Source organism: Dinoponera quadriceps, unplaced genomic scaffold, assembly GCF_001313825.1.
Source record: "Dinoponera quadriceps isolate SergipeBrazil2010 unplaced genomic scaffold, ASM131382v1 scaffold367, whole genome shotgun sequence".
Classification (NCBI taxonomy): Eukaryota; Metazoa; Arthropoda; class Insecta; order Hymenoptera; family Formicidae; genus Dinoponera; species Dinoponera quadriceps.
Window position 1 is genome coordinate 2,416,456 of NW_014554712.1, and position 22,765 is coordinate 2,439,220.

The window sequence follows — 22,765 nt, forward strand, 5'->3', positions numbered from 1 at the left end:
AAAAAAAAAAAAAAAAAAAAAAAAAAAAAAAAAAAAAAACTGATAACGCTATGGTTTGGCTGGCTTCCTTAAATTCCACGATGGTTTCTTGTTCTAATCAACAGCGCGTTGTTAATGGCATCGCCCGATAAAAAGCACTACCAGTGTGTCCGCTGCTCTATCTCTCTCTCTCTCTCTGTATTTGTTTCTTACTTGCCCGCTATTACTCGGGGAAAGCGCGGTGCATTGTTGCCGCAAGATACCGCGAAACGTTCAGTATCTCTCAACGGGAGGGGGAGGGAGTGCTGCGTCTTATCTGTCCGAGGAATTTCAATTTAGAACCGTCGCTAACAAGGACTCGAGGTCTGATCCGCGAGAGACTCGCGCAATCGTACGCGATGCCGCCTTGCAGCAGCGTATCAAAAAGAGCTTTTGTTGCTGCGGCGGCTCGCTTTGAAATTCGCTATTCGTTCGAGACGAGAAACAGACTTGCGGTTTCAGCCCCGATATGACATTTATTATTCGACCGCGTCCGCGGTCGAACACTTAACACCCCGTGCAAGTCTCTGTTATTTCGACTTTACGCTCGTGTTTCTATTAGTAATGCTGTTACTAACGCTGCCGTAATTGCTATAATAACACGCTATAATTACAATTACGGTAATTAACGCTTAACCGCGCACTCGCGGTCGTGACAGTCGGCGTTATGCGTTCGGCGCATATTTATTTGCTCCGCGGCTCTCTCTCTCTCTTTCTCTCTCTCTCTCTTTTTCTTCCGGCGTGGTGCATTGTCAGCGGAACGATTTGTGCGTTCTAGTTTTTACATTTCAGTCGCTTGTCCAATTTACAGTGTATCAAGCCTGTAAATAGCCAGAGAAATAAAAATTCACGCCGTTCGGACTAAACGTCACGTGCGTCCGTTTTGAAAAATTGATAAGATCGCCATTATGTCATTCTCGTTGTTGTTGGTATGCTGCTGTCTTGAAATTTTTTTCTACGTCCTGTTTAGAACGAGGAAATTACGGGAGATGAAATCGCGTTTGTCATTAAACAGTCTGGAATTTGCAGTTGCAGACCGACTGACTGGGGATGACAAAAATAGTTTACGCTGGTCTTCTCTGTAAAAACTAAAGCGTTCGTTGCTCTTTTTTCCGTATTTTTCCGGGATTAAAGTCAGCTCATACAACACGATAGTTTCGGAGTCGAATGTCCAGCCCGAAAATCAAACCCGAAGGATCGATCGAACGGAAAAAAGCGCTTCTACCCAGCCATTCCTTTGCTTCCGATGGTCCCTCCTGCCCATACAGGGTAGCACATAACGTGAAATACTTATAAGGTGGGGTCACACACACACACACACACGTACGCGTCTTTTCGAGACAGGAGGAAAACGGTCCTTTCGAATGCACGACAGAGAACGTTCACTAAATAGAGCCCATCTCGCTCTGAGTTTTAGCGAAAATGTCAGGCAGGCTCGCTCGTTTGTCGCAACTTTCCGCTTTTTTTACATTATACACCCCCTGTGACTAAGCCTCAAATTAAAATTCCATCGAAGCAAACTCCGGCCCAAGAATTTACTCTTAATATACACAAGTTAGGCACCCGAAAAGTTTCGCTCTCCTCATCCCCGAAGTTTACCTCACGAAAAGCCTTCTTCTCTAATCGACCGTAACTCGAAAATTATCGACTCTCAAGGCTCGGCGTCCGAGGCTGAAGGGAGGAAGAGTATCCGCCGTCGAAAACTAACGTGATGAAAGTGGGAAAGCCTATAGTCGGTGCGTCCCCGTTGGTCCACCTTGTCGCGAAACGGCGGTCCTCGAGAAAAGAGATGAGAGCGCTCGTTGCGTCGTAAGGTATTCCGTTCGAGTGGACTTCATGTGTGTGTGTGTGTGTGTGTGTGTGTGCAGGTATACCCTAGATGTAGCGGCGGTGCGGCTCGATGCTGATCGCGCACACGGAGCTTGACCCGCCGGGGATAGAGCACGCGGAAAGAGGCCGTAGCAGGGTGTAGGAACCTGTGTCCTCTCTCGTGCAGGATCACACAGGAAGGGCGCCGAGGCGTTAGTGCCGTAAGGCGGCACTCAAGAGCCTCGGGCCACCCTCGAAATGACTGGCGACTGTCAAGCCCACGAGGGCTCGAATTTAATACGCCAAGGATTTTGGTTCGTGAGATGCTTTCCTCGCGTGTATTCGCGATCGTATGTGTGTTCGCACACGTGCGTTTTCGCGACGAAGGGCTGTACACGTTTAACTACTCGTCTCCTCCTCCTCGCTCGTGTGCGTGTACGTACGTATGTAATACCGCTAAAACATAAGTATATGAGTTTTTAGACGCGGAGCGTGAGCTTTAAAAATGGTATCCCGGAACGGCCACGTCGTTGGTCGTGGGAAATTTTGTGTCATTATGCTCTTCTCCTCTCCCTCGCTCGCCCGCGCGACTACTGCGCGCATCGGAGGACGATTTCGCGTTTATTGTCGCGGCGAAACGATGACATCGTTTACGTGCGTATGTGCGTGCGTATTAGTTGGCAATGGACTCAATAAGAATGTCGCTATTCCTCTTCGGACGATATCGATAAGCGATAATCAAGAAGGAAACGTTCGCGCATTTCATCCTATTCATTTCGCTCTATTGGTTTTCTTTCTTCTTGTTCACGTATGATAATAGAAAACCTGATTTGGACTCAATGAAAATTTAGACTAGTTACAAACCCGCAGAAGCAGATTTTGCACGGTATTTGCTGTAAATTTTATCGATAGCTTGTTAACAGAAATATAATAGGATTTGCTAGCAGGGCATGATAATGGATTAATCTGTTATCACGTTATTCCGCTAGCAAATCCCGTTATAATTCTGCTAGAAAGTTGTTGACAAAATTTACAGCGGATATTACGTAAAATCTGTTTTTGCATGTTTGGCTGTCCGGTTGGCTTTATATTGGGCAACATTCACTCAATGTATTTCCAATGAATGACCATATAACCAATATTGGACGAATGTATCGCCAATGAATTGTGCTACTACGGTCTGTTTTCGGAAACACTTACTGAAAATATTTTTATAATAATTATATATTGAGAAATATATATTTTTGAAGAGAAGATAATTGTTTTCGGAACAAGTATTTATTTTGTTGTTAATATTCTTTTTATTGTTGATATTAAAAGTTTGTTCATACGCCACAGCTGTATTGCTAAGGGTTTGCTGCATCAAATAAAAAAAAAAACAGGCAAAAAATGTTAAGTTTCACAAGAGTTATGGAAGGATAAAGTTGATTCGAGTATGCCATATTCGGTTTGCAGCTTTTCTGCTACAAAACCATGCAGTACGAATTAAGATTCTTCATCTAAGTGGGCTCTCAAAATTTGCCGGCGACAGCCGAGAATTTCCTCGAAATAAGCACGACCGTTAAAATGTTAAAACGGTATGGACGAGGTATTCGTAACGTCACGTTTACAGATCGAATTCGTGTTAATTAACGCCGATTAATTTCGTCGCAATTCCGCGCAAAGACGATTGTCGCGCCTCGAGCGGGCAATACATTTTTTCACTAAAAGTACACGTGATCTAGGATTTGCTACGTATCGGCGTACGTCCCATTGCTATTAAAACATCGTAAGCGTTCTTAATCGCGAACGGCGCGCGCTCGCTCCGATGAATTACGACTGCCGCACGTTCTACGTCGCGTGCTGATGTCTCTCGCGCTCGAGATAAATCCGAATCATCGATGGCCGGCGCGATCCATTTTTTTTTTCGGATTTTCACGTCGGACGTGTCGTCTTTCAACTTCGGGCGTCGCATCACGCCGCCCCGAATCGATTCGCCAGGCGCGATTATTTATTCAAACGGAATATTTAGCGCGCTCAGTTACGCTGAAACGATCGCGTACGTGCGGTGTTTCTCGCACAGGAGAACAACAATCGTGTTGCAGCTCGATAGTCCGTCATCGACGGCGACCAATTAACGTGCCCCACTCTCCCGTCACGGGTTCGTCGTGCCTACGTCGTTCGCCTGCGCTCAAAGAGCGTAAACTCTTTCGACGGCACCCGAAGGGGAGAGAGAGAGAGAGAGGGAGACAGAAAGATCAACGTCGAGAGGCGAGTTGCAAAATGAAGTAATATCGGGCCTTTCTCTCTTTCCCCCGCTATCCCCCCGCGTTTCCCTCTTTAACGTAATACGTTCTTTGTTAATTCCGCGAGTTTCCCCGTACGCGATCCACGGTATATAAGGAAACGTTTTCCACGCCGCGCCACTAATTATTCAATATCCGGGGAGGTAAGTCCACCTTTGTGACTCGTTACTTGATTAATTCAAGTGGCAAATTCCCCGGTACGAATCGATAACTCCTGCTCGGATAGTTAAACGATCTTTCACGGTACGCTCCCCGTTTCGCGTAGATAATTATTATTGGCCTCCGCCGTTTCTCTCTACCTCTCTCTTTCTCTCTCTCTCTCTCTCTCTCACGGGCTCTCTTGAATAAATCGAAACAAGGCTAATGGTGGACGGAGGAAAAGTCAGGCGGACACGCGAAATGCGCGCGCGCGTAAGATGTTACGCGTGTAACACCGGTTTTGCAGGGAGCGAAGGGTGGAAACGTGATGCGCTCTCGCATTAAAATTCTACCTCTCAATCGTATAACCAAGTGCCCACTTTGCGAACGCGAACATGATCGCATCGCCGTCGTAAAAATCCCCATCGAAAGACAGGGGGACACGTCCGTTTATACATATGTATTTGATTGCCGGGCCGTTTAAAGAGAAACCCATTTACGTAAAAGCGCGAAATAAGCGCGGCTTAACTAAAGGGCGAGGAACTGGGTCAAGTAATGTCTCCGACGGTTCTTTCCTTTTCCCTCCCTACCCTTTCTGTCTCTCTCTTTCCTTCTTTTTTGTTTTCCTCTGAAACGTTCGTTCTTGACTGTTCGCTCTCTCTCTCTCTCTCTTAGCGTATAACAGCCGAGCCCGGCCGCGCGCGCATCCCGAACGCGAAAGTTCGCTAATGCAGTCGGAATTTCCAATTCGTAGCAAACTTTTTACCGCGTCGCTCGTTAAAAAATTCCTCGCCAAACGTGCGAACTGAATTTTTCATAAAAATATCTCCGTCGGTCCGGAGTCTCCGCGGAGTTCATCGGCGTCGGCAGGCTTCTCAGCCGCCCCTCCTCCCCCGCCGGGTTTCGCTTACCCGTCACGCCGAAAAATTCCAAATAGGAACTTATGGTATCGAGTGAAATCCGTATGGATCCAAATATATTCCGATGGGATTTCCATCCGACCTTATCCGCTCTTATCCAGTTACCTCCCGATACGATTTAATACGAGAGAAAGAGAGCGACGCGAAATCAAGCGCGCGCGTCTCCGCGCGGAAGTTATATTCTCAGCGAGACGCGGCCGCGATGCGAAAGAGTGCCACCACGACAGTACCGCAGGAAGGATGATACGCTTATCTCGGCTCTTCGAGCCTTAATTTGTCAATACGTAGACGATTTCCGTGCGGCACGCACGCTACCACCCTCCCGTGAGCGAGCCTCCGTGTATCACGATATCCGAGATTAAGAGAGGCACGCGAGACGCCTGAGAACGATCGTGGCTACCGAGGGAGAGAGAGCGTACGTCGCGACCGCAATTAAGCGCGGCATTTCCGCGTCTCTCGGATCGCGTCGCGTCGCTGCGTGTCCCACCCATCAGCAGCGACGATCCGCGCGCTCATTACCGGATCAATTCGTCGATTCGCGCCGTTCTCCCCGACGGTAGAGCGAGGCGCCGCTGCGTCTGTACACGGCACTGAGGGCCGGAAGGGATGGTGGGGAACGAGCAGCTGGGGTGGCCTGGAGCTCGAGTCGCGAGCTCGCGGTACCTACGCCGCGCTGGGTCTGGGTTTGGCCGGGTCGTGGAGGGTGGCGGCGGCGGTGGTGGTAACGGCGATGGGGTGCTGCGCAAGCAACGGCGGCGAAGGCGACAGAAGTGAGCGAGAAAGCGAGCCGGCCGGCGAGCGAGCGAGCGAACGCGAGACCACCACCGGGCTTGGCGAGCCACCCCCGATTGCCATCACCACCGTCGTCCCCCCTTACGGTTGCTCTCACTCCCCTCCCCAACTTCTCGCTCGTCGCCATCACCTTCTCCGCCGCTGACTCCTCTACCGCTCCTACTCCTTCGCCACCACCGCGTTCGTTCGTGTATCCCCGGCCGAGAGAGCTCGTGCAGAGTGCTCGGCAACGTCTGTGAGGAGGCCCGCACGAGGAGAACGGAGAGATACATACATATATCTACGCAGCGCGACACCAGCGAGAAGCCCCGGGGGTTAGCCCTTTTCGCTCGAGAGAAGAAAGGGCCGTTCACGCCGTGGAAACCCCGGGATATATCGGGGCCGATCGTGCGAGCCTCGGACGGAGAGGACCGACGAGTTGTGTCTTGTGACCGGTAACCCCACGATGTTCACGCAACCGATAACGACTGTGATCGCGGTGCTCGTTGACGGCGTGCGTCGCGTCAACGGTGAATTGTGTGCGCAGTGACTCGCGAGATACTGCGTGTGGATGCGTGCGTGCGTGCGTGCGTGCCGTTCAGCATCGTCGGGACGTCACCCGCGTGCTCGCGTACTCGCATCACGTCGCGCTGGACGACCGGCTCGTCGTCGCTCGCGCGATCATCCTTCTTGGTACCTAAGCCCCAGGCGTTCAACGTGGCCGATCCTTGGACATGTAAGTAGCGCGCGCGCGCGCGCGACGGTCAGAGGCGCAGCGCTCTCCGCGAGGAGTCCCTTTTCGTCCGCGCAGCTGGCCAAGCGCGACAGCGTGTACGCCTTTGTTTGCCCTTGTATCGAAGGGACGCGCGTTGTTCCGATGAATCCGCGTTCGTCTCACGTAATTACCTCGGAGATCCATCAATTTGTTATACCGCTTCCGGACGGACGGAAAATACGGTGAAATGAATCCTTCCAGCCAGCTGTGTCTTGCCGTCCCGCGTGAAATCGTGCGTGCGTATCGCAGCGGTGGTGGACGCACCCCGAATCTCCGCGTTTTCGCAATCGCCCTCCGATGCGCGATCTTCGAAGAGCGTATCCCTCTTCGCGATCCGAAGTCGGTCGTATCGTGCACACCGTGCCGTGCACACGCCAACTGGATGAGGGGGATCGATTTGTTTGGCGGACAGCGTGTGATACTGACAGAACTCGAGCACGCGAGTAAACACTCGGACGGGGCTGCGAAGGGTCAGGAGGAGGGCGCGCTGGACGACGACGAAAGGGTGCGACGGGATAGGGTGGCCGATAGGGCGAGCGGACGGTCCGGGGAAAGAATTTGATGTAATCGCCCTGAGCTTTCCTCGAGCTCGAAAGCTCGAGACGGGGTGGAGAGAGGATCCTCTCTCTCCTCCGCGAGACCCTTCCTCGCGGGGCGAAGCGTATTTCCCGTCGCGAAAGATTGAAGGAATCCGAGGAGATTTGTCACCTATCGCCCATGTGAGAGAAAGAGAGAGATTTCGGTTACGGTAGCGAGGCGTTTCTCGCGAGCCGAGCGATCTCCCGTTTGCAAATTTTCCGCGAGGATCCGCAATGGACCCGCGGCCAAGAATACTTCTTCTCGGTGACCCATACGTGTACGCCGCGGGTTATGAAACACGATTTGTTTCCGGTACTCGTTCTATGTCGGTTACTTCCAACACATTCACCGTTACGAGACAGTCGCCGGTGGTGACCGGCGCTTAGCCTTTTGTTTACGCCCCATCGGTCGCCGTAGGTGACCGTCGTGCTCACACACAACCAACGTGTTAATATCAAATAACTCAACCGATGTGTAAACAAGAAGAATCATTTATTTATAAACCTTCACCGACATTCTTAGCAATAAGCGTTGCTTTCAACATTTTATTTGTGTTTTCCAATGGCACCAAACGAACTCTTGCTCTCACTGACCTTCTCCCTGTTTTTTGATTGAATGTCTAATATAGCTTATATCTGTATAAAAAAAATAAATCATCTAAAATACGTTCGGCGGTGGATGTGCGTTAATACGATCGAATGAATTGAGAAAGCTTCGCGCAAATCGCGATGATCTCGCGACTTGGCTTGCGAGCTATTTCTGCCGAAAGGAAATCCCGGGATATATGATGACGAGTAATTTATCTTTATCGCTTTGTATCGTTTCTCGTACTTATGATCAGAACCTGATGGCGTTGGCAGGCAACCAACATTGATCGGTGTAAATTCGTATAGAATTTGTTCCCAGATGTATCCCCTTTAACGTAGCCTGTCAATTCTGTCTGTTTCCGCCAAGCCGTGGCCGAGGCGTGCGAATTTACTCGAATCTTGTAGCGCGCGCGCGCATTTCTCCTCTGTTTCCGATTTTACGAGAGAAAAAATTGGACAAAAATTCAATTTTATTTTTATTATCTCGGGAATGGTCACCTTATTTTTTTTTACGTTAACGTTCACGAATACTTGACGTGTTTATTTTGTTTCTTAAATATTTTTCTGGTTTCTCCTCATTTTTTTCGACAAATAAATCTATATTTATAATGCTTCTAAAAAATAATAAATCATAAAGCAATCGATAATATTTTATATCTTATTAATAATAGCGACTTTTCTTCGAGGTCTAAATGATCCCAAGTAACTATTCTTTGGTTATTGTTATTAAACTTTCCAGTTGTCTCGCGATCTTTTGCATCGCCGATTCGTTTACAGAAACAATTCTTTCGTCACACGGACCGTATTGAATAATTGTAAATATTACAAAGCATTGTACATCGAACAGAGATATTATCATATTCGGTATTATCACGTCGAATATATAGCGGCGGCGAATAGCGCGGGATTATTTCTCTTGGATAAGCCTGCCTCGAAAAAGACTAATGCCGTTCATTCTGCACGAACGTATGCGGAAGTTGCTTAAAGTTACGCGCGCTCATAATAATAGTACGCTCTTGCTGCGGGCGAAACGCGGTGCTGCTTAACTCCCCCCATTACGCATGCTTACTTTTACTAAATGCATAATCCAATTAAATTTGTCCGTGCGTGATATTGCATTCGCAATTCATTATATGGAATTAATACTGCATTGTATTCTATTATTGGCCTCGTCTATTACACGTATTTATCCGCATCCGTTATCGTAAACGCGCCGATGAAACGGGCATCAAATTACACGATTAATTGTTAACACGGCAATCAACTCGGCGGTTTCCTCGATAAGTTTCGGACGTCGTCGTCGTCCGTATTAGGAAGAAACGCGAAAAATAAGAAGAAAAGAAGAAAATAATCGGGTTATATCTCCGCACACACACACACACACACACGTACACACGCACATACGATTAGTTCGAAACGTAATTCACTCGGGACCGTCTTCGGGGGCGAACTTTACTTTCGATCGCGATAATAAACGCAACGTGCGGCACGGTTTCTCCGGGGGAGAGACGCGTTCAACGTGCGCGTTTAACTCCGTTTAGATAGAGCGCAGTTTCCATTCATCAAACTGCGAATCCGACAAATATGTGCGGTCGTTAGTAAGCACTCCCGGAAAGTGCCGTCTAATATGCTCTTCTCTCAGGCCGCCGATATACGTCCAGCAAACGAGATCGGCGCGTGTTCGCTGTACCAGCGATCGATCGATCGGAATCCGGTCCGCGCGATCACGCGCCGCCGTCGGTCACCCTCATCAATCGCCGTGATAAAAACCAACTCGAGCGACGATCCCCGCTGAGCGACTTTGAATTTATTTTCGCGGAAATTCTTCGGCCTCGCCTACCTAATACGCCGAAAGTCGGAACTTCTAATTTCGGACGTCGCCGTTCGCGGCTGTGAATTCTCCGAAATACCGTGTGTGTGTGTGTGAGAGAGAGAGAGAGAGAGAGAGAGAGAGAGATTATTGGGAGGGCGAGAAATGGATGGAGAAGGGAAATATATTTCGCAATAGTCTCGAGTCTTGTCCGAGAATGCGGACATGCCCCGGATTGGATAGGCTACACTTTCGAATAATATTGTCAATTTTGACTACTCAGGTATCCGAACCTTCCGGAATTACTCCGTATTTTTATCTTAAATAAAAAATTTGTTTGAAACGAAAGACAATTTTCTTATAAAGAAATTATTTCCTTCATTTTACATATTTATCGCGACCAAAATAATATTTCATTTGGTTAAAAGATTATTTCAGATAATAGCGTCCTTTCTGTTGAATAACAGAATTTTCTTGAATGAGACGATACAATTTTTGCCCAAACAAATAATATTTCGTATACGTTGTTTCTATGAAAGAAATTTTAGTCGAATGAATAGAAATACTAAATATAAAAAGAAACCTTTTTCTCTCGGTGTGTACGCCCCGTCACGTCACAACGCGGTCGGCTGAACTTGTCCCGACCGCCCGCGACGATTTCCTCCGTGTCGACCGCCTGAATCAAAAAGAATGTATCTCGTAGCGCGCATAAGAACGAGGTATTCGCGAGATGTGTCTTTCGGGAGCAGGATGTACAAGGAAACGAGCGATTCTGGTAACTCTGACACGAGATCGATCGCCCGTTTCCGAGATGCTTCAGGCTGCCAGATATCTAACGCGTGCGTTCGACTTTGTGCGCGATTGAAATATTCCCCGTCCGTCGCGTCTCCGTTGAGTTAGAATACCAAATAAGGAAATTAATTACGTTTCTGTGGGAGCCGCGAGGTGTCTCGATGAACGACGGGGCGATCAAAATACGCCCTCGCCCGATGTGCTAAAACGAGCGCTTATCGGTGCGACCTCGCCGAAGGATGTCAATAAACTGCATTTCTCATCCCTTTCCAGGATTATTCGTTGGCCCGTTACGTCAAAATCTGTTCTCCAGCAAGCTGTATATACATACGTACAGATATACGGTCCCTGGCAATATTATTTGACGCATTTTTATTCTTTAATGAGGAATACAGATAAAAGAATACACGTTAGGAGGAGAAGAAAAGCTACTAATTTTATGTTTACTCGATTTGAATAATTTTCGATGTCAATCAGCACTTTCACCTTTGCAACCTCCTGGAGTGTCAAGTCACCTCTTTTACCCATAATTTTTGTAAACAATATTGATATTTTTCACACGAAAATTTATTTTTCTGTTAGTAAGCGAGGGATTTGAAGTTACAAATAAACAAAAATAAAACTAAATTTCAATTGACGTACACTCAAAACTCACGTCTATTCTCATTATTATCAACGATGCAACCAGCGCTGGTTCATATTTGCTCGAGGTCATTGTAACAGCCGAGTGAAGTGATGTGATAAAAAAATACCTTTTATAGACTAATGGTTCCTTAACATAATTCCATCGATAGATGAGCCGTATTATAAAACTGATCCTCGGGGGTCAGTGAAATGTAAAAATTAAGGTGCGTCTAATAATATGGACAGGTACTGTATATATCATTTGGAACTTGGGGAAATTAGCGGCGGGTCTCGCTTATAAAGTGCATTTCGCGCACAACAATTCGGGATTCGCTTGCGCTCGCACGCGAATGCGTTGGATTAAATTCTCTCCGTTTGTTCTGGGAGTGAGTAAATTCGGGGGGAGAGCCCACCATTTGCGACTTAATTTGACGTACTACGGACATCGTGTCGCTAGTTACATTGCATTATAACTTACGACAAATCCGAGGACTGTGCTAAAACGGCAGACACTCGCGCACGTGAATTCACCCTAATGGAGAACGGCTCGTCGCTCTCGATATGCGCACAATCGAATAATCTGACGAGCGGAAGCTGGAGTTACCGGCGTTGCCGTTACTCGCGAGAGAGTTCCTGATCTTATGCCGGTCTGATAGTTAACTTCGACCTGGAAGTAACTAGTTAGTGTACTACGTAACGCGAGGGTGGTTTAACGTTCGTCGATCTTACGCGTAACGCCATCAGGCGCTAGTTAGCCTACGTCGACTGTGTGTAACACAATGCATTAATGAAGTTTTGCGCCGACGGGTTTGGAAGCGGCCCCGGCTGATGAAAAAGCCGGGCTCGTCGATTTATACGCGATCGAATTACTACGGGGGGGAACCCTCCGCGTATTTATTCGCCCCCATTCGCGCTTGATTCGGTTGTTGAGTCGTCGGTGTTGCGAGCAATTAATACGCGTATCGACAAGACTCGCGGAATGAATATGATGGAGAAGACAATAATCGTAAAAACGTTAAAAGGGAAAATTAACGACAAAATGGAGAGGGGAGAGATTGCATTATAATCAATATTATTGTATGATATTAATTGAAAGATTGCATTATAATCAATATTATTGTATGATATTAATTGAAAGAGTCCGAAGATATATCGAGAGACTAATAACGATTGATATGTTATATAAAATAATATCACAAAGAATTTTCTTGATGAGGTAATAATCGAGCAATTATACTTGCAAACAATTCCTAATTTTTTCAAATTAGCGATCTCGTAATTAGAAATACGCAGTCTTCGCGCGATAATCTCGTCATCGACGATCAATGCGATTCATTATATCTAACGTAAATGTTGCGTGCATTACGTAACATAACGCTTTGTGAGCGTTCTGATTGTATCTGTCACCATTGTCCCGCGACATCCATATCCAGCCTACGTAGCGTCTCATATCCTAGATCGCATTACTGCGACCGCGATCTTTTCAACGTGATATTTGACGATGTAATGGAATTCCGACATTTTGGAAAAATATTCGCATGTAAACAAACCGCGCATCGAAGACCGTCCTGTGTTTGACAACGCAGAAACAGAGAAAAACGAAAACATTTCGTCTCGTGGATGATTGTGCTTTGTTGGTAAACGAGATTCTTGTTTCGCGTGAATTTTAACAGTAACGATAAATACATGCATTGAAATCGGTCGTTTTAAAGGGAATGACATCGTAATTCGTCGTGAGTGAGCAATTTTCGGAAAATGACGGTCGTGACGGCTGCTAAATTGATCTGCAAAATAATTTATCGGAAAAAATAAGTATTCGCCAAGTCCGCGCGTGGTGATGCAATTTTTATGCGCCAGTTCGAAGCGCAATTCTGATGCGCCGATTTGAAATTCAATTCTGACGCGCCATTCTAAGGCGCGAATCTGATGTGTGTTTTGCGCCGCTTTATTGAAACGATTGAGAGAGGCCAAATTGACTAAATAGTTCTTGAATTAAATACAATAAGCATAGTTACTAATACAGATATCTAATACATTAAGGGTCCTTTCTATTTTTTGACCAGAAAATAAGCATTTTTTTGTGATTTTTATTCTGGCAAAGTAAAAATTAATTTTCAAACCATTTTGAAAGATGGTTGGTTGTACTGGTTGGTGTGTACTGTATGGAATTTAGATCGTTTCGTTCCATCCCGGCCGCTGGCCAATCAAGAAACAGATTCCGTTCACACCTGAACTGATGGTCGTGCGACTTGCACGGAATCGAATGCCCACTCTATATCCATTAACTCACACCGACACACGCGACACGCGAGTAATGCAAATACTGATTCGTCGGAATCCGCCCGCGCATTTGTAATGTAAATTAATACGGATCGCGAGGGAATAGGGGGGAGGGGGGAAGGGAGGGATACGTGCAAAACCGATGACGTTTATCCCGTATTGTTTCAGCGGCTTTTTTCCTCATTTCCTTTCCGCACCGACCCACGGAGGACGTTTGCACGGAGGGTTTCGCTTCTCTAATGGAAGAGGTCGAACTTAGTCGCGAGGAAAGAAGGCTCGCGATCGCGTGACGAACAAGCTCCGGTTAGCGCGAACGCGCGTGACTGAAAAATAATGTTTAGTTAACTGCGGCGCGTTCGTTAGGTACGTCAGATAAATTGCGATTCATTCCGAACGGACGTACCGATGATCAAAGTGACTGTTTTCAAATCTCCCCCCCCCCCCCGCTCTCCCATTTAAATTCGTATTCCCCCGTTTCGCGGTCGTTGTGTTACAGCGTTATTATTTGGACTCAACCCGAATGCGCGCGATATGTCATTAAATATAACGACAGTAACATAGATAGGAGGCGAAGCTGGGATTAAAAAAAAATCCTGCCGGCCTGCCTATCGTTAACGTGTCCCGCAGCTAGTCGCGTGTAATTTCCATTACGAGGGTGAGGCAGCGAGAGCGCGCGCTCGCAAGTGTGCAGGAATCATTCGACTCTCTGATTGTGACACCCCCGGTACACACACTCTCGCGCATATACGCGTGCGGAGGACGTCGTTGCTCGCGAGCGGAGGTGAAAAAAGAGATCGGGAATTAATCCGACGTCACGCGTTTCGCCAGGATCGTTTCCGAGAGACGAGACGTAACGTAAATCGCGGCAGATTTCTCCGGGCGACGGAGGGTTTACGCCCGTTTCGCTCTCGGTTCCGGGGCGAGACACGCGTCTGTCGTCGTCGTCGTCGTTTCCGAGTTTTGTTTTTCAAATCCGGGGGGGGGGGGGCAGTCGGTTTAACTGGCAATCCGAGAGAGTAAGCCCGTATATAGCAGAGAGCGGAGCAAAGCGCAGAGAATAGCGGACAGAGCGGCGGCGGGAGGGAGGGAGAGGAGAAGAGAACAGGAGGAGGAGAGCGATGAGAGCTTGTCAAATCGATTCGTCGCGAAGCAGCGAGCAGCACGTGAATCGCGTTACGCTATTTCTAAACGGCAATCTGGCCAATTACGGAAACGCGGGGCGGCTGTGCTCTCTATTTCCCTCTCTGTCTTTTCCCCGCGGGCTCGAGCTCGTGCTAATGCAAATTTCGGTTTGTCGAAAGCTGCGAGCAAAGCCGTAATGCAAATCGGTGCAAATTAATGCAGATCGTAGGTGAAACCGACAGGCCGATAAAGTTTTTTAACTGCGCCGCCGATAGAAAGTGAGAAAGAAAAAGGCAGAGAGAGAGACCGAATGAACCGGCCGGATCGCGCCGCTTTGTAGTCGCTTTTGCGTGTAACGGCCGACTAAACAGAGGGTAATACCACTTATTGAGCGTTGCTCTCATACCGTACACATACATTCTTACGTGTAATTACAAGTATATTACTGCTAACGTTTCCATTAAGTAGGAAGGCTCGGGAACACGGCCGCGACTCCTCGCGCGTAAGCGCGGCCCACCAAGCTCGTTTCGCAAAGAGAACGCGTTTACTGCACTCTTGATAGCCATTCTTCGCATTTTACACACAGAGGAGGAGGAGGAAAAAGGCCGGCCGAGATTTCGGGAATGCAATATTCAGGCGACTTTAACGAGGGAACTTCTTCGCCGGCCCAAAATTTTCTCGCGTGCGTTTCGGAATAGATTCCGAGGAGACATTTGTCGCGCACGCGTGCAGATTTCCGCGAGGTCTCATCTTTTTTTTTTCCATGTAACTTATTCAAATAATACAGTGTAATTTAATATTGCGTATGTGTGTGTGTATGTGGGCAAACTGCCCTCCGGTAATTGGTTTATCCCGCTTGACGGTGGCGGGCTTAATGAAACAGATAAAAATGCGCCGGTATTTAAATGAAGGACACGAGCAGGTAGAAACGTTATCGCATTAGTCACGATTATCGTATTCGCTCATATACACCGTTATTTCTATTATCGCGCACGCAGGGTCGCAGATATCTAATTTTCCCTCCTCGTTTCAAACTTCGTTCGCGGAGGGACCGACACGTGGACCTCTTTCCTCGCACAGGGAGGGAGGGCGGCCTGTAAAATCCCGGTGTTCCGTCAAGTACGCGCGTTACAACGGATAGGTTCCTTTATTGAATTACCATTAGAAGAGCAAGAACAACATACGGTAATTTGATTTCTTCACGCCGCGCGATACGGAACTCGTTGCTTCGCGAACGAACGAACGTCGGTATACACAATAGGGAAAGAGTTATTTCATTGTCTGAAATAGCGGTAAATGAGTAAATCGCTTCGCAGATGAACCGGTTCGATGAATGAATCTCGGCGAAGTCGCGCAAATACGCAAATAATTCTTCTTACGCGCAACGATCCCCGAAGAGTTGACGAGTGCGTCGGAAAGGGGGAGGGGGATTATGCGGAGAACAGCCCTATTATTTGTCCTCGCTTTATCCTTTAAAACAGACGAGAGAAGGCGGAGGGAGGAGCGCGAGAGTTTGCTTTCGCGACTCGACTCTCGCACTTTACGAGTGCAAAAATTCGCGAAAATTCGCGAGTGGCGTCATTATTGATTCTGCGACTTCTGTGCGCGCTGGGTACACGCCTGAGGAGGATTCGATCGAATCTCGGCTCGATTTGCTTTGAAACAACGAAGAAGAAGAAGCACTCACGACTAAAGGATCAAAGCCGAGGGAGTGCCGGCGTTTTCTTTACGACCGGCGATTCGCAGGCTCGTAAAGCGTAACGATTTGATTAGCTCCTTCCAGGGATTTACATTTTATGTGCGACCACAGTCGATGCATACGACGGGGGGCGATCGCGGATAATAAATCATCGTGACTCGAGTCGTTCGTAGCGTCATTATCGCAACGCATCTTTAGTCGCGTGTGGGCGCGCATGCAGCCGAGCGGGGACGAAATGTTTAGCGAGCGAATTTAGATTAAAGACTCCGCAATACCGCGGGTCTCTCAGCGGGCTGTCATCGCCGAAATCGTTAATCAATGATTTGTCGTGGAGCGTCGGCTCTTTGATCAACCTTGCCGGACATACTTTGCGTGTATCGCAGATCGGATCTCGGCGCCCTTTATTTTAACGAGATTTACATATGCAAATTAACGTAACACGCTAACGGCGAAATGTAAATGATCAATTACCCGTTCGACATTTCCGGCGCTGATCGCGTCTCTCTCTCTCTCTCTCTCTCTCTCAGTATTTCCCTCTCTGGTTTACTCTCTTTTGCGAAAAACAGATTATCGGATTTCGAACATAACATGACGATATCAGTCGAATTAATTTCGCCGATAACGACGCTCTTTGCAATATTGTCCGTAACTACTATCTTTCTTACTGCTTACTGGAAAATAATTAGGTGTACAAATTAGTAACTACCGTTTTCTGAGGTCACATCGGCAAGGCTGTCAACTGTGTAGTGTTTCTTAAAGCTCAAGGCTGGCACTTTCAAATTATCATATAGGACGGGGAAAAAAATTTAAATTCGAACCAGAGTTGCGGGACATTGAATGCAAAAGCACCGAATTAATTTGTACACCTATATATATTTTACGAGTACGGGAATACCTTATACTATCCTCCTCGGTTACATCCGAACCAATACGTTTTTGTCTAAGGATAGCCGCGGATAGGAAGGAGCGCCGCGAGAACGGGGGCGACTGTGGATATATCTGTACACGTGTTTCGGCCGGCAAATCCGGAATCCCAATCGTACCGGAGCGTACGACGGAGCAGGAAGGGGATGTAGAACCTTCTCGCCTACATCCGCGTAGCCTCGTCGAACCTGTCCGCAACACAACGGATTCTCGTAGGCGAATGGCAGTCTATTACGGCACGCGTAATCGACCGACTCGAATGGGTACGATTGTCAGGGCTGACAGCCGACTCGGATCGAATCATCTCTCGGGCAGATAAGGCGATTGAGACGGTTTTGCGTGTCGTTCGCGAACGAGCTATCCGTATGCCGTCCCCAGTAAGTTGGACGTCGCGCGCTGTACTTCGCGTATCCTCGTATCTTCCGGATATGCGCGGTGTAACACAGCCTTCCGGCGAGCGTGATGCGCGACAAGCTTGGTTAATGTCACAATTGTTATCGTCTCGCTGTGTCTAAATTAATTTCATTTCGCGGGAGTCTTCCTCTCTCTTTGTTAACTTTCGCATTCCCGTATTCGGATAAGTTTCTGGACAAGCTCCGACGTGAACGGATAATATCGCAAAATAATTCGATAACGTATTATATATCGGGTGATTTTAATAAAATTTCTGACATAATTAAATAATAACATTCGGAGCGTGCAGTGCGCATATGGTGTCCGTACGTGCGAGGAGCACAAAGAAAGAGAGAGGAGGGTTGTTAATTTTAACGGTATATTTTAATTATATTATTTCACACCGCTATTAAATGTCATCATTATTGGATATACATGAATTTTGTACTCGCCCGGAATATATGTAATATCGTTACTATTATTATATCTTTCCGCAGGATCGCAATCAAAACTTTAATTTAAGTTATGTCGAAATGAGTATTTTGATTCCTGCGTCGGCAAAACCAGCGTTCCATAAATCGTTAACACATTAATCGTTAGCATCCAAATTAAAGTATTTATTTCGCGCGTTTATATATGTGCTAAACCGCTGCGGAGAATGTCACGATGTCATGTGTGCTTGTGGTAATCAATAATAATAATGCGTAGATTTCGTACGTCTCTGTAGGGAAAAAAGTGCTAGATTCAAGTAAATAATTATTCTAATATACTCTAACAAATTTATATTTGGACGAAGTAAATATTACTCGATTAACTTGATGATTGTTTACTTGATCTGAGTAAAATATTTTTCAAGTATTAGAATAACTCCAGTATATACGCCGTACCTAAGGAAAACTTAATTCATCAAGTATTATTTATTACACGTTCATGGCAAATGAACTATATAAATAAAAACGGTATGTCGTCTATACTATAAAAAAATTGGAAATATGAGTTAAAAATCTCCGAGTTTCGCGCGAAATGCAAATATTATTTGTACCTTATGAAAAGGGATTTTTTTTCACGAAACAGCGACCTGTCCCCCGCGCCCATCGTAAACGAGAGCGATGCGTCCGGCATTCTTCAGCCATTCTCGCACGCCGTAGGCGAGAACGCGCGGTCCTTCGTGCGCGGCGCTATTATGCAAATGAGATTTATCTAAAAATAGGGAAAAACGCGTAAGAGGAGGACGCGATCTCAATTTTAGCGGGGCGCGCCGGTGTCCGTGCGAAAAGCAGGTCGACGTAATTTTAACTCGCACTCGTGTTTCGGGCGTAAGCGCTCGCCCGCGAGATAAACCGCGTTGCCGTGATGCTAATTAAAAAAACGCGCCGCGGTTATTACGCGTCATTGTTGCAGGCGCTCGCATTTGCACGCGGGCGATTCGTCGAGAACAATTGACCGAATCGCGATTGACGTTGGAAGACAATTGGGTTACGGGTGAAATATAAATAAAATATTGACCGCGACGCAGATTTCGCGACGGGACGATTGACAGTGGTGGTTGAAGCGCGCGATGAAAAATAATTCATCGTTTTCGATAAATAATTGCTCGTCGAAGTTTTCCAGATTTTCGTCCCCTCTCGCGGCTTCCTCCTCGCCCCTTCGTGGCAGGGATTCCGCTGTCACGGAACATTGGGTTTTTCTACGGTCGAATTATTTGGAATAATCCGCGATTTTCGTACCCACTACCGCGGTCGTACGCACCCGCGATAACGAAGTCTTCGTAGAATTTCGCGCGGGATTTGAATCACCAATTACCATAATGCCGGCAGATAGTACGGTCTGGCCTCCATCGACGATGATCAGTCAGTCGAGAGGACTTTAAATATACGTTTAGCGAAATATACGCTTCGCTGGGTTTTCGCGCGGCACAGAAGCCGATAAAACAATTCCGCTCGTTCTGTTCGCCCGAGATCTTGAATAACCATAGCAGGTGTTGCAGACGCGAAACTTTCGAAATGAAACGCGTAAAAATTCCGTGTAACACCGAGACGAGAAAACACGTCGCAATTAAATAAACATGCGAGTCAATCCGCGCGTGTGCCACAAAGACGGTGGATACAAAAGGCATTAAAGCGAGGACGTTAAAGCTTTTAACAAAACGCTTCGCCTCGGCGGACGACTCGCTTTACCGAGCTCGCTCTCCCTCCCTTGACGCGCGTGGACATACATAATAGTAATCCAACCGCTAACTCGTCCCGAATTTCAAGGTATTTAGCAGGTACCGCCACTTTGTAACGTTACGTACCGTTCATATTATTAGACACGCCTCAATTTTTCATTGGAGAACCAGCGACGATCTCGCCACCCTTCCCCTATCCGCGACGAAGATACCGGCAGCTACTTTAGCGACAACTAATGTCAGTTCGACACTTGGAGATCGATGAGGATGTAAAAGTATCGTCGGCCCGGCAAAAGAATAATTTCGCACGCGTGCGCGGGTGATAAATCATTGCGCCGCGGAGAATGCGGCAAGCCGCACACTACCATCGACGGATCCCGAATTTTTCGCGCACTTCGCCTCCCCTCCAACTCCGTCATTGTAATTTGATATCCGCGAGCGGGATGAATAACGATACTAAAATATCCATATTTTCCCTCGTTCTCGCCCACCCTTCCGCACTTGTGTTCCGTTTCCTCTTTTTTTTTCTCTCTTCTCTCCCTTCTTCTTCTTTTCGCTCTCTTTCGTTTTTCTTTTTTCGCTTCTTTCCGCGTCTGTCTCCTTTTCTCCTTTTGCGCGCCACTTTCCTGCCGGGCTCCCGATACGCTCGGTAAACCGAGATACAAAGTCCACTCACGTTTCCCGGGGAAACCAGCGGCGGAGAGAGCCCCGCCGACGAGGGGGAGGAGATGGTAGCGGGTTACTCCTCGAAAGGAACCCGAGAAAGTATCCCGTATTAAATTACAGACGAGAGGCGTAAATCTTTACGGAGTGAAAACTCCAACTCGCCGAAGTTTTAGTTTTTTAACTTCGGAGCCGGCCTTGTATAATGAACCGCGAGCATCGGCTCAAAGATATATTGTATCGCGTAGCGGGACGCGTTCGGATTTAAAAGACCCATGGATCTTCGAGAGAGAGAGAGAGAGAGAGAGGAGAGGAGGCTGCTGTTGCCCACTTTGCGATGCGTACCTTTTTGCTGTACGCACGTACAACCACCACCAGCGTATCCTTCTCTTCGCGTTTCAAACAGGTTGTAAGGAGAAATGAGTTTGATAAGAATTTGATGAAACTTGCACCACATTCCCTGGCCATATTATTGGACGCACGTTAATTTTTTGCATTTCATTAACTTCCGAGGACCAGCTTTATAATAATTAAGCGAGAACTCAGATATTAGCAACTAAAATTGACACTTTTTACACACGCGTGTAATTTTGCTTGATGAATATTAAATTTATGAACGGTTCCCTTGATGCATCATTGAAAATATGATACTGAGCTTTACAATTTCCTTAAGGACGAACAGATGGAGAAGGAGGAGGACGCTCAACTACGAGCATGTACTGCTTAATGGGTCTGCGATTTTCGAAGGAGACCAAGGGTGGAGCTCACAGACTATGCACAAGATACGCGACTTTTCCTTCGCGTTTGAAGGGAGTCGTCTGAATTATTTAGAATTACTATCCGTCTCTTCTTGCTTTTTCTTCTTCGGATATATTCAAAAATAAATTATTTCTTCTCCTCTCCCCCTATCCAGACGCGAGGAGGTATTATCATCAATTGAATTATTCATTTTGAAAAGGACTTTATTCGGAAAGTGTCAAAGATAGATTCTCCCTGCGCGTGGTGTTCCCTTCTTTCGAGATAGGCACGTATTATTCACGCGGAGATGATCCCTGCCGGCGTTGCGCGAAAAACGGTAATAAGACGAGACGGCAATTGAGATCTCTTCGCGGTTACACTGATATCACCCAGTAAAGAAAAAGGGATGGGGGCGGGAGGGGGGACGGTAATGCTCGCGATGGTCTCGTCGAGGAATAAACATTTTAGAGTAATGTCCTTTCAAAACTGATTCAATTGTACCTTATACCATTATAACTTTAGATATTTTGGTTCAACCTTACTCACCTAGCTAACTTATTTGTATGTGCTCAAAAGTTAGACGAAAAGTTCTTGGCCGCTTGTTAGAATGTAAGTTATAAGCAACTTTCTCTCGTTTTACCACCCTCGCCTCTGTAATTCAAGATGGTCGATGTAGATATCGGGATCCGTTGGCCGTTTTACGGTCTGTGCCCGGACCAGTGAGAAGTTTTCGCAATTTCTTCGTGCGAAATGTAAATCATTAGCAGTCCGGGGAAACGCGGCTCTTTCACAGAAATAATACGGGTTTTGGTGCACGGTTAACGGATACTTGCGCGTACTCTTCGTCGATATCCGCGGAAATTGGTAAATCAAACCGGCATCGGTGCGGATAGGAAACGGAAGAGAGAGGAAGAAAGAGAAAAGAGATCCGCTTTGAGTCCCCTTAATAAAATCGCAATCCCGGAAACGGTTTTCTCTCATTAATCTTTTTATCCGATCTTATCTCGCTAAAGCGTTTATTTCCTGTTCATCGCCGGGATGCGCATTCACCGTCGCGGGAGCTTTCAGCGGTATTAGGATTTTTCAGAAAACTCTCTCTCTCTCTCTCTCTTTTGCGAGCTTGCAGCGCGTTCGATTATTAATTTCTTCCGCATCCATTCCGCGAGATCTCCACCGATGTGCTTCTTATATATATATATATATATATATATATATATATATATATGTGCATATATATATATGTATCTCTCATTCTTTCTTCACAAGCCCCCATGTGTCTCCTGCTCCTCATCCTCTTGCCCCTCGTTTTCTTCCTTCTTCCACCATTCTTCTTGTCTACTTTTGTTTCTACATATCCGATAAAGCGATTTGCCGCTCATCTTTATTCATCGTGGTACCGGTCGGGTTAGTATACAATGTATATTACTGCTGGGGCTATTAATTCTCGTTTGACACTTCAAGACCGATGAGGTAGACGCGTCCTGAGAGTTTTTACGGGATTTCCATGATCGATTACTCCGTAGGTTATGCGGAACATATGTACTCCCTCCCGTACTGTTTTACCTTACGTAACCAAATAAAGAGCCGTTCTCCGCATCCCTCGCTCTCTCTCTCTACCTCTCGCTCGCATACGACGAGAGGCCGCGATGCCACATAATGTATCAACGCGAT

At 46.8% G+C, this 22,765-nt stretch overlaps 1 protein-coding gene across 1 annotated transcript in view; it reads left to right on the forward strand.

Annotated features, from left to right (window-relative positions):
- Nucleotides 1-6,404: 6,404 nt before the first annotated feature.
- The window catches only part of LOC106741120, a 61,374-nt gene continuing 45,013 nt past the window's right edge, over nt 6,405-22,765 (forward strand). The window contains exon 1 of the mRNA XM_014612791.1: nt 6,405-6,677. The gene's annotated coding sequence lies outside the window, so the exon portion shown is untranslated. The remainder of the gene's footprint in view (nt 6,678-22,765) is intronic.